Genomic DNA, 12,258 nt, shown 5'->3' with positions numbered 1-12,258 from the left:
CCAGCCCTTGCCATTTCGCAGACCAAGATTCCTGAGCAAGGCAGGGATGGACATGTAGGTTGCTGAGGCTGGTCCTGCTCCAGGTGCAAGGCCTGATCTCCTCGGACAGGGATCCATCTGCCGCTGACCAGCCAGGACTTCAGAATATTTGCCCCAGTTGATACTGGCAGAGGACGCAGCAGAGTGGACCTCCTGGCACTCGCGCATCCTCCACAGCTCAGCCGGGTCGGTGAACATGAAGAGCATGTCACCAGCATTAGCCGAGAGAACCACCCCGAAGTCCAATCCCACCAATCTCTTCCAGAGAATTATACGCTTTGCTCAAGTTTTTAAAAATATTTATGTACATATTCAAAACTACAAAGGCATAAAAATATTCAAATCGTAAATATTATTTCATCCTTCGGACATCAAATTTCCTACATGCACTGCTGTGAAAGCACCAGTTTCCCACTATCCTCAATGACACCCATGCATTCACAAAGTCCTTTCGTGTTTCAGTGTACCACAGAATTTCAAGGTTCAGCTCTGATATTTCCCAAATCCCTTGCAGAATCTGTTTCTTCATCTATTTCACCAATGACTGCCACATTGTCTCCTCTCACTCTGTGCAAGCCAAGTATTATTTGTTCCACTCCTTGTTTTGAACTAAATACTCGCTCACGATTCTCATCCAGGATCAGATTGCTTATCTGGTCAAATCCACTTTGGGTTCCCACAATCATTCTTCCATCTGCTGCAACGACTGCAACAGTATGGTTGATGTAAGTCTCCAAGGCCGAGGTCATGTTGTTGCTGAGCGGCTGCTCCGGCCGGAAATTACCGCTCACACCGCCAGTTGCACAGCCTGGGCACAGGTGTTAATCATTTGTGCATAATGTTCACTATTGTCAATAAACTCCCAAGAATGTCTCTCTGCCTATGGCTCCTTGTTCTGATGAGTAGTGTTATCGTCACTCAGATGTGAAACCTTTCTGCACAAGGTAAAGGCAGGTGTCTCAGTCCAGGGCCTCTACCCTGTGCTCTGTGCAGCCTTCAGACCAAAGTGATGGTCCAGACTCACATCTCCCTGGAAACAGTACTGATGCCTGCGACTCGGCAGTGCTGGTTATTGGTGCCAGAATGTACCGGGCAGGCACCAAAGAGTTCTCTCATACTCGCTGTGTGCTCTCAGTACCATTAAGGTGGGGTTGGCCCCCACCACGCCAGCAACTGCAACCAGTGATGCTGTGCACCAGCTCCTGAAGGGCTGAAGTGCTGAAGGTGAACACAGCAGCACATGCATCTAAAGTTTCATGGTTGCATCTCTGAGATGGGCCTGATCATGGAGTGCAAGCGAGCTGCCCTTAGCTAGACAGGAGTCAGACATTCTCAGAGGCCATGTGAAGATCTAAGGAATGTCCTCAATGCATGTTGTCATCATCCCCCTGCGATCGAGCGACTATTAGGGCCTTCACTGCATCTCCATAACAGAACCATTCTCATAGAGGGTATTGGCACTGCAAAAAGATAGACTGGAGTCAAACGTTCACGACTGTGATGTGAGGATCTACCTCACTGCATGTCGTCATCGCCCTCCACAAAGCTGGCAGCTGTGAGGGCCTCCCCAGAGCACCTGCCTCATCTAGCCAGTGCGAGAGCTTTATCTCCATTGTCATCACGACTGAGGGCCCACTCACCCTCATCCCCGTCAGCGTCCTCCTCATCGGAGAAGACCTACAGCTCCTCCATCTCCTCCGCAGCCAGCTCCTCACCCCGTTGCAGGGCCAGTTTGTAAAGGGCACAGCAGGCGACGACGAGGCGTGATACCCTCTGCGGACTGTACTGCAGGGCTCCAGCAGACCGGTCCAGGCACTGGAATCACATCTTCAGCATCCCGATGGTCTGCTCCAACCAGATAAAGCCACTGCATGAGCCTCATTATAGCCTCACTCTGTTGCAGTCTGAGGCCGCTGCATGGGTGTCATAAGCCATGGCATCTGTGTATAGCTCTTTTCGCCAAGAGCCAATTCTGCAGCCTCTGCGGACCTTGGAAGACTGCAGGAATCTGCGAGCAACTTAGGATGTAGGCATCATGCACATTCCCTAGAAACCGTGCGCACATCTGCAGGTTGCGTTTCTGATGGTCGCATACCAGCTGCACATTCAGTGAGTCGAAGCCCTTGCGGTTGGTGAAATCCACTGAGTGTAGTGATAGAGACCTGCGCACCACATGAGTGCAGTCAATCGCACCCTGCAACTGTGGGAATTCCAAGATCACGGCAAATCCAATGGCCTTTGCATTCTGCCTGTCCCAGTTCCGGGCAAAATGTACAAAGTTGTGTGCCATGGAGAAGATGGACTCTGTGAACTCATGGATGAATTTTTGTGGGTAGCGGATTGTGAAATCCTACAGAGGTCACTTGTGGAACCCTGAAAGGAGCCACTGGCAGAGAAATTGAATGCCACGTTCACTTTCACAGCCATTGGCAGAGAATGCCCTCCATGTCCCCTTGGAGCCAAGTCCTGCAGTAAGTGACAGGTGTGAGCCACCAGGTCCCTAGACATGCTCAGCCGTCGACAACACAGGTTCTCAGTCATCTGCAGGAATGGCAGACGGCTATAGACCCTAAGTGTCTCTAGGCGCCAACCATCCAAGGCTCACTATCAATCTTGGGAAGCGTGTGCGGGAGCCCCTGCTGCCCTTTCTTCATGAGGCTGCTGCTCCTGCCTTTGCGCAGCCAGGTGCCCAATTCGCTCTCACCTCTGTCTTCTACAGCCTCTGTAGGCCATCAGGTATGCAGCTAGGGCAACAGATGCATGATCCTGACATGGCCCACATGAAGCACAAAAGAGAGAGATGTGGTTATCATGGCTGTACTTAGCACCTTTCCTGGCCCTATGAGGCCGCCCCCTAATGGTTTCTGGAGAGTGCTGGTTACCCCTCGGATAGCCAGGGATGCGTGAGTTCCATCAACCTGCGATAGGTGGCACTGGTCCAAACCAGGATGCAGAGATTGCAATGGGCCGTGAGCGCCTCCACAAGTGATTGCTGCATAGCAAGCGTTGGCGAGGAGATTGTACAGCGTTTGCAGTCCAACTGCTTTGCGGTCCAATTAAGTGGTGGCTTTACTGGCTCGAAGCCTGTGGTGGGGGGTTAGGGGGCGGGGGGTGGAGGGTAAGGTATGGAGTGCTTGGTGGCCCTTTCGTGCCTTCGTGTTGCTTGCATGGCTGGGCAGGCTAGGAACCTGGCCCCAATCATATCACTGTGGCTGCGCCTGCTCTGTCTTAGTTGCGATAGCATGGTCAGTTTATACAGGTCTCCCTAATGCGTGGCCACTTCCCTCGCTTACTCTGTCGCCAACCTCTGCGCAGGATGCAGTGCCAGGGCAGCACTTGACCCCCTCCCCTAAGCAGTCACCTCCAAGGCTGATCAGCACCTGCCTCTAGACACCCCACCAGTCAGCAGCTGCCTGCGGGGCCAGGCACCAGTTCCCCCCGCCCCGTGCCCCACGCCCCTGAGGCCTGTAAACAACCAGTGAGCTGTGGAGAACACTGCTGCGCACGCACCTCAGGTCCCCCAAAGTGAGGGCTGCCAAATGGACGTTGCCTGCGTGATGTTCTGAAACACGTCGGTGTGCTTTCCCGCCGACGTGGATGGATGTGGCGGGGTTCCAAGAGCCTGGTGGGATGGCCTGTTAATTATATGTTAATGCACTACAATTAGCTCCCCGCTGTCGGATGATGTGAAACGCAGCCCACTGTTGGTGGGCTGAGCGGAAGATCGCGGCATAACTTCAAGCCATCGTGAACTGGGTCCCGCCATATTTTCCACACACGCCACCTATCACGCCCGCCGCCAGGGTGCTTGGAAAATTCCTCCCATTGTTACAAAGCAAGACCATTGGGCAGGTTTTTTTCAGATGGTGGGGTTTCCTGCTCTGCCACCTGAAGAGTCCATGGAAAATATACCCTGCCAATATGGGCTGGCTTGCAGCCATTTAACGCTCCAAGGAGCATTCATTAATTGGAGATGGGTTTCCAAAACATCACGAGGGAGATGGTCCTCTGGCTGGCAGCTCTGTAGTCCCACTGGTGCCAGCAGCAGTAGTGGCCAAGACTGGAATTAAAAGCTGCCCCAGATTTCAAAGTCCTAGGGCAGGATTTTCTGCCTGTCGGGAGGGAGGAACGGGAGCAGGCAGATGAGGACCTGCTTGCCGCCTGCAATCCGGTCAGCACAGCCATTCTATGGGGGTGGGCAAATCGCAGCTCCCGAGGGAAGCGGGAGTGGACGGGCGGCGGCGGGACAGAAATGACCGCCAGGTCCAATGGTGACCCAGCGGCCTGTTTTAAAAAATTGCTGCAGCCTTTCAAAGGCTGTGAATCATGGCCAGTGGAAAGGCTCCCCAGAGCGCTGCTGGTCAGCAGGCCAGACAGGGTTGTAGGACAGAGGGACGCTGTGCCCCCTGTTTTTCTGATGATTATCTCGTGCCCTCCTCGAGGAGGTGGCAGCATGGTGGGCAGTCCTCAGACCCTAAGACGGGAGGAGGAGGCCCCACCCCACATGACGAAGCATGCCTGGGAGAAGATAGTGAGCTCCCACGACCTGGTGCGGCGCACCTGGATCCACAGTCGCAAGCACTTCATCGATCTGTTGCGCTGAGGATTGGTGAGTACCTTATTGGCATTGTTCACTTAACCCTGCGGGTTGGCTTTCCGCCCTGGTGCCCCTACCGCCCCCCGGCAAGTTTGAATGTAGTGACTGCATTTAATCATTGATGGCATGTGTCCTTTTCTGGGTGGGCCAGCAGATATTGCCCATGCTGAGGTTTCCCTGACAGGGTGGTGAAGAGATGGGTTCTGCCCCCGCAGCATGTGGTACACTGAGACCCATGTTACTGTTTTGGGGGCAAGCTGGAGGAGCTCCGCCTGGGCGCAGTGCTGGAACTCCAGGACAGGTCAAAGTCAGGATGATGACATGCTGGGCAGGGAGCTTCAAGGTGGTGTGGCACCGGTCAATCTGCTGTCCTCTGTGCGCCACGTGCTTGCAACTTCTTGCTATGGAAGGTTAGACTGTGTGGTGCCCAATGTGACGTGGGCAGCATTTGGCCAAGGAGGCCAGGGGAGGGGGTACAGGCCAAGGATCTTTGTGTGAGTGTTCAGCAGCGGGGTGAGGAGATACTGGGGCCCTGCAATGTTCCTCTCTGGTTGGGGTGGGCTGCCCTCGAAGGGAATCCATGTACAAGCAGCAATAATTAATGTTCTTCTCCCCTTTTCAAGAGAAGAATGCATATAATGTCACCGAGCAGGTGACGGCTGGTGTCAGCCCAGCACTGTTGGTGATTCTCAGCTCCTTCGAGCAGGAGGCCCTAGATTTGGAGATGCACCCAGGTCCACCGGTGTCAGTGAGACTGGGGTGCCACGAGCAGGTATGTTTGCCCAGAAGTGAGATCACCATTGTTCTCCTAACAGCCATGGCAGTGCTGAATGTTCCATGATTGAAATTTGCAACATGGTTTGACCATTGCTTCTGGGACGATGAGTTCATACTTATCCGGGGGACAGGGATGCACATTAACATTGTCTCCACATTAACAGATCCAATATCCTTGTTCTTCCTTTCAGCAAAAGTGGAGCAGGGCCGGGAGGAGAAGCAGTCGGGGTCCCATCTCACACCTGAGGGCCCTGAAGTCACGGATTCACCAGCACCACACCATCTCTATCAGGCAGTCACCAGCGCAGATACTAGCTCCTCAGTGAGAATTAGAACATCGGCTTGTGTCCCAGGGCAAAGTGGTGTGGGCACCTCACAGCCACTGGAGGAGCTGGCAGAGACAAAGAGTGCCCATGGCGCCAGCAGTCGGAGTAGCAGGAAGTCCTAGATTTGGAAAGGCGCCATGCGCCCAGTTCCACCGGTGTCGGTGAGGCTTGGATGCCATGAGAAGGCATGTATGCACATGGTGTCTGATGATGTGCCTCTGGAGTCGTCCACGATGCAGCAAATGCAGGAAATGTGGCAGGGTGTGTGGAAGCATCTGGTGGAGATACATGAGGCTATGCTTGGCTTCGTGTCCATGGTGGAGGAGTCTACGCAAACTATCGCTGAAGCAATGAGTCTCATGGCCAAGCGCCATGCATCTTCCACAGAGGGAGTGGCCAGTGTCATGGAGACGTACCTCGAGGAGGTCAATCAGGGTTCCTGGGAAAGCGCTCGGACCAGCAAGCCCTCACATCAGCATTGACCTCAGCTGGCCATTGACAATGTGGGAGATGCTTTGGGCACCAAGTTTCCCAGCTCGGTGCCCGTCTATCCATGGTGAGCAGGGAGGTCCAAAGCGACCTCATGTCAGTGCAACAGCTGCCTGTCATCTCTGCGGGTTTCTCTCACGGCGCTCCGGGTGAAGGCAGCAGCTCCTCTGCCCCTCTGCCAGTGACTGTTGCATCCAGTAAGTGCTACGAGGATTGGGGAGATGCCAGCTGTGGAACTGGCAGCACCCTACCATGCGGGGCCAGCACAGGCTCCATGGGCCAGAGGCCGACCACCAAAGTCATCGAGGCCAACAAGATAGTAGAGTGAGCAAGCTGTCTCAGATGCCACTTCCAGCGAGGGGTCAGCACCAAGACATAGCACCCGAAATTGTAAACAAATGACACCTTCAGAACACCACGATTTTATCGCTGGTGCTTATATGTTGGCCCACAATGAGGTCTTTATGAGTTGGTGTGAATTTTAACACCTCTGTCATTTTGTTTTGTTACGTTCCTTTGGTTGTAATATTAAATTCAGACATGTAACCATGGCTGAGGGTGCCTCTTTTTTCCACAGGTGGATTGTGTCCAAAAATGCCATGAGTGTTTTGTGGGACATTCAGCTTTATTAACAAGGCCCTTAGTTAATGTTCCTAACCAGGCAGATTTTGCACTTAGGTATCGAGTATGGAGCCTGCAGTCCAGACTTGTCCTGGAGGTCAATATGTGGTTTGCTGGCTGAAGGGTCGTAGGATTAAAGCCTCCCGGGGGTCCCTGCCTTCCTGCTGTATGCCTGGGTCAGCATCTCCCGCATCAGCATACCCCTGTGCCTGCTCATCCTCGGACTCACTACTGGACACATCATGCAGCCACACCCTCTATGTCTTCATCGTCCACAGTGTCCCCCCTTTCCAGCACAAGATTGTGGAGATTGCAGCATGCAACCACTTTCAGCGACACACGATCTGGGGGGTACTGGAGTGCGCCCCCTGAGCAGCCCAGGTATCGGAGGTATCCATCAAGCCGGGCTGGAGCACTGAAGAGACCCAGCACCTGGGAGTGTCTGAGGATGTAGACATCGTGGAAGATGCCTGGGTGCCTTGGACAGGCTTCTAGAATCAGCATCCTGTGATCACACACGAGCTACATGTTCATGGAGGGGAAGTCCTTCCTTTTCACGAAGTCACTGGGCTCACCTACTGGTGCCTTGATGGCCACATGTGATCAGTCGGTTGCACCCTGGATGCGGGGGAACCAAGCAATCGCCGACAAGCCTCTGGCTTGCTGTGTCTGGCTGGTCTGGTCCCGGAGGTATTGGATGAAGATCAATGCACGCCTGAACAGAGCGTGTGCAACCCACTTGACAGAAGTGTGGACAGCTGATTAGGAGGCACTGCAAAGATCACCCACCAACTCCTGGAAGGAGCCACAGACATAGAGGTTCAGGGCAGTTGTGACCTTTAGAGCCACAGGCATGAGGTGTTCACCCACACATTTCGTGGAGATCTCAGGCCCAATCATCTAACAGATATAGTTGACTGTCTCCCTTGAGAGACAGAGCTTCCTTCGGCACTGCACCTCAGACATATTGAGGTAGCTGCTTCACTGCCGGTATAACCTGGCAGCAAGATGGTGGCATTTTCTGCGGCCCCTTCCGCCTTGGACTACCTCTTGGCCCTGCACCCCTTGTGCCTGCGCCTGTCCTCCCAAAGGAGGCTCCCCTGGAGTCTGAATGTGAACTCCTGGCCTCCTCCCCCTTCTAGCCCTCCCTTCCTCCTCAAAGAAGGTGCCTCCAGTGCAGAGTTCAGCTCCCATTCATAGGCTAACAAAAGGCTCCCTGAAACCTGCAGGCCCAAAAATGATTCCACATGACAGACTGCTGACGTGAAGGTTGTGAGTCCAGACAAAGCAGCTGGTATGCGTCTTGAAGTATTGCAGATCACACTGGAAAATATCGGTAACTTTGAAAAACCAATATTTGACAGAGCACAATCGTGACCCCACTGAACCCTCTTATCCCGCACGTGGATAAGGTTTATACAAATGTGTCCAACCGGCCAACGCATTGCGCCCATGCGCCGAACCAAAGGTTCCACGGGCACTGAAAAATCACCGTCCATTGGCAACTCAAGGGCCTTAAGTGACCCTATAATCAATGGCGGCCGCGCATCGGAAGGCGTCCGCCCAACAAAATATCGCAATGGCGCACGGTGACGTCTGGACGCTCTCCAGACTTGACCATGCATAATTTTACATGTGGGCGTACGGGGCCTGCCCCCTGCAACCAATGGGAAAATTCTGGCCCTGGAATCTAGGACCAGGTAAATGAGGTTGGCCACATGTCAATGTGATCAACTCTTATGAAATAAATTAAGGTACTCTTTGAATCTGGGAACTTGGGGTAGGGGCTTCTGGTCACCATAAGAACACGGGCAGGATGTGGGCAGTGATGGGCGTATGCTCAGAGAAGAAAACTGAGAGGCAAAGAGGAGATCCCCAGGCTGAGTAACTCACAGGCTGTCCTAGGTTTAAAGGACAAAATGCATTCCTTAAGGGACATGGGATAAACAGACAAAATAAGGGACAATCCCTTAAAATACCGGACAGTTAGTTACCCTGTCTTACAATGGGTTGGGGAGGTGAGGCCTGGAGCATTGGGGAGAGATGGGTAAGTGTCTTAATGGAGAGGCCAGGACGGTGAGAGAGCAGTGGGCAAACCTTGGTGTGGGGCAGGGGGGAGGGCCTGATGTGGAAAGGAGGCTGTTGAACGAGGCACTTGCCCCTTCTCACAAGAGGTCTGAGCAGGGTGACGTGCCTGGCGTCCCTCCTGTCCCTGAGTTCCTCCTGCTAGCCTCAAAATTGAGGCATGGTGGGAAATGGCCCATAAGTGGTCATTAATTGCACACTTAGGAGTCAGTTGCAGCAAAGGTGGCTGGTCTGGTTTAGGCCTTACCCAACCTTGTAAAATTTTGGACAGGTCAGGGCGATGGACAGGCCATGCAGGGACTTTCACATGCCAAACCTCGCCTGCTAAGCCGCCAGCAGAGGGGCATAAATTTCTGCCCATAGATTGTCATTTTTAAAATTCATTCATAGGATGTGGGCATTACTGGCTAGGCCAGCATATATTGCCCATCCCGAATTGGTCTTGAGAAGGGGGTGGTGACCTGCCTTCTTGAACTGCTGCAGTCCATGATATGTAGGTACACCCACAGTGCTGTTAGGCAGGAATTTCCAGGATTTTGACCCAGCAATAGTGAAGGAATGGTGATTTATTTCGAAGTTAGGGTCGTGAGTGGCTTTGAGGGGAGACTCAAGGTGTGGTGTTCCCATGTCTCTGCTGCCCTTGTCCTTCTAAAGAACAGTGGTTATGGACTTGGAAGGTGCTGTCTATGGAGGATCAGTGAATTCCTGCATTGCATCTTGTGAATGGCTCACACTGCTGCCATCTTGTTCCGTTTGTGGAGGGAGTGAATGTTTGCGTATGGAGTGCCATTCAAGCGGGCTGCATTGTCCTGGATGGTGTCAACCTTCTTGAGTGTTGTTCGAGCTGCATTCATCCAGGTAAGTGGGGATTATTCCATCACACTCATGACCTGTGCCTTGTAGAAGGTGGGCTCACTTTGAGGAGTCAGAAGATGAGTTACTCACTGCAGGATTCCTAGCCTCCAACCTGCTACTGTTGTTACAGTACTTATATGGCTAGTCCAGTTCAGTTTATGATCAATGGTAACTCAAAGGATGTTAATATTGGGGGGTTCAGAGATGGCAATGCCATTGAATGTCAAGGGGCAATGGTTAGATCCTCTATTGTTGAAGATTGTCATTGACTGGCACTTGTGTGGCACGAATTTTACTTGCCACTTGTCAGCCCAAGCCTGGATATTGTCCAAGACTTGCTGCATTTGGACAAGGACTGTTTCAGTATCTGATGAGTTGCGAGTGCTGCTGAACGTTGTACAACCATCAACAAACATCCCCATTTTTGACCTTATGATGGAAGGAAGGTGAAGCAGCTGAAGATGGTTGGTCCCAGGACACTACCCTGAGGAAGTCCCGCAGTGATGTCTTGGAACTGAGATGATTGATCTCCAACAGCCACAAGCATCTTTCTTGGTGCTAGGTATGACCCAACTGCCAACCTAACAGCTATTCATTTGTTACTTGCATAGGCTCCGAGTTCCAACATTAGAGCTGCTGGTGTTAGTGTAAAAGTGCTTATGCTTTGCCCATGCGTAAATATTGGGAATGATTTTCAGCTGCCTGTTTCTCACATAGAAATTGAGGGAAGCACACCAGCAACTGATTCAATTTTCAGGTAGGCTTGTAAATGGATGAGCAGGTGCTTGTCTGTTTTCAATCAGAGGTTTCCTGACTTTGCGAAGTAAGGTCCTGCACCAAACTGAAAATCCCAGTTGTAATTTTGTGAAGCAATTGAGTTCGTGGCATCACCGACACTCTACATGCACATGATTTGTGTTCAACAGCCGTTAACTATCCATTGGAGGCCACTGAAAATGCGATCCAACAAATCTCTAATCTTTATTTTTGTGAGCCCATGAAGAGTAGGCTTGCACTTTCTGTACCCAAAGTATTCCGTTCCTTGGCTGGCAATCTGAGTACCAACCTCTGGACCCCGAGATTTTCTTCAACTCTTCATGTTCAACACAGGAACTGGCCGATTTCCTACCTTTTTTAACTGGCGAGCTGCAGCAACTTTACTGTTTGGTACCTGCAGCTCTCCACTGGCATGTGGCCTGAGCCTAAAGATTTGCCCCTTTCTCAAGTGGAAATTAAAGATTGCCCCATTACATTTCTAGTGGCTCCTTGTCACATGGGTGCAATTCACCTGCCTGCCAACAACTGCTGATTTTGGTATTGTTGCATTTTCTATTTACTATAACCAACCCCATGCCCAGGTTTCCCAATCACAGATAGATGTTGATTAAATTAACCTTTACTCAATACTGGGTACCTGAGGTTACTCTCAAGCCTTTGGAACAACGTAAATTATTAACATATGACCTGTATGCCTTGATATATGTATTGGAACTAACTTGTGCATTCAACAATTGGCTGAAGTTGGTATTGTGAGAGCCAGTAAACGATGGGAAACTAGTGTCAGTTTGCTGAGCTCACCTGCCCTGCCAGATACTTCAGACATGAGGCGCCCTCTTGAGAAGGAAGTCCACTTCAGTAATCCTAGAATGCAATGGAAGGCTGTGAACGGGTGCTATTCCGATGTTACAAAGCTCAATGCTAATTTGATCCATGCAGCATCTGATTCGCCGGGCCCGTCATCACAACAGGCCTTCAGTACTGAAGTGCAAACAAAACAGTAATAAAAGGTTTTTTAAATAAATTCAAAGGGAGTGCAGCCTACAACACCCTGTATAAACGTAGTCCACGGACTCCACAAGACCGCAAAAAGGGCAGGTATCTTGGGATTCCATGAACCCACACAGTCTACAATTGTAGGGGGTTAGGAAGGTATAGTCTTTCTAAGTCAACCAAATAAATGAAAGCAATAAGATCAGGGGTAAAATAAGCACAGCCCCTAAGTTAGGTCAGCTATAAAATAAACGAAAGACAAAGTTTAATGGAAACTTACAAACATCAAATCAAAATGTGATTAAAAGGGTCGATAAAGCACTCCAGTCCCCGAGCTGCCCACCGGGCAAGGAAGGTCTCGACGGTGCCGGCAGACACCGCATGTTCCCTCTCCAGGGACACCCAGCCGCGAACATATCCGCAGAAGAGGGACAGACAGTCGGGTCAGAAGACCCCCTCGATCGTTCGCTGCCTGGACCTGTTAGTGGCCAACTTGGCCATGCCCAGGAGTAGATTCACGAGGAGGTCCTCTTCCTTCCCGGCCCCTCTCTGCACCGGGTGTCCGTAGATCAGGAGTGTGGGACTGAAGTGCAAACAAAACAGTAACAAAAGGTTTTTTAGATAACTGAAAAGGGACTGCAGCCTACAACACCCTATATAAACATGGTCCAAGGACTCCACAAGACCGCCAAAAGGGCA

At 51.6% G+C, this 12,258-nt stretch overlaps 1 pseudogene; it reads right to left on the bottom strand.

Annotated features, from left to right (window-relative positions):
• Positions 1-456: 456 nt before the first annotated feature.
• Positions 457-815, bottom strand: LOC144681352 (U6 snRNA-associated Sm-like protein LSm8 pseudogene; annotated as a pseudogene).
• Positions 816-12,258: the final 11,443 nt, after the last annotated feature.

The sequence above is a fragment of the Cetorhinus maximus genome, chromosome 6 (assembly GCF_964194155.1).
Source record: "Cetorhinus maximus chromosome 6, sCetMax3.hap1.1, whole genome shotgun sequence".
In the NCBI taxonomy this organism is placed as follows: domain Eukaryota; kingdom Metazoa; phylum Chordata; class Chondrichthyes; order Lamniformes; family Cetorhinidae; genus Cetorhinus; species Cetorhinus maximus.
This window is presented reverse-complemented; position numbering and strand designations above follow the sequence as displayed.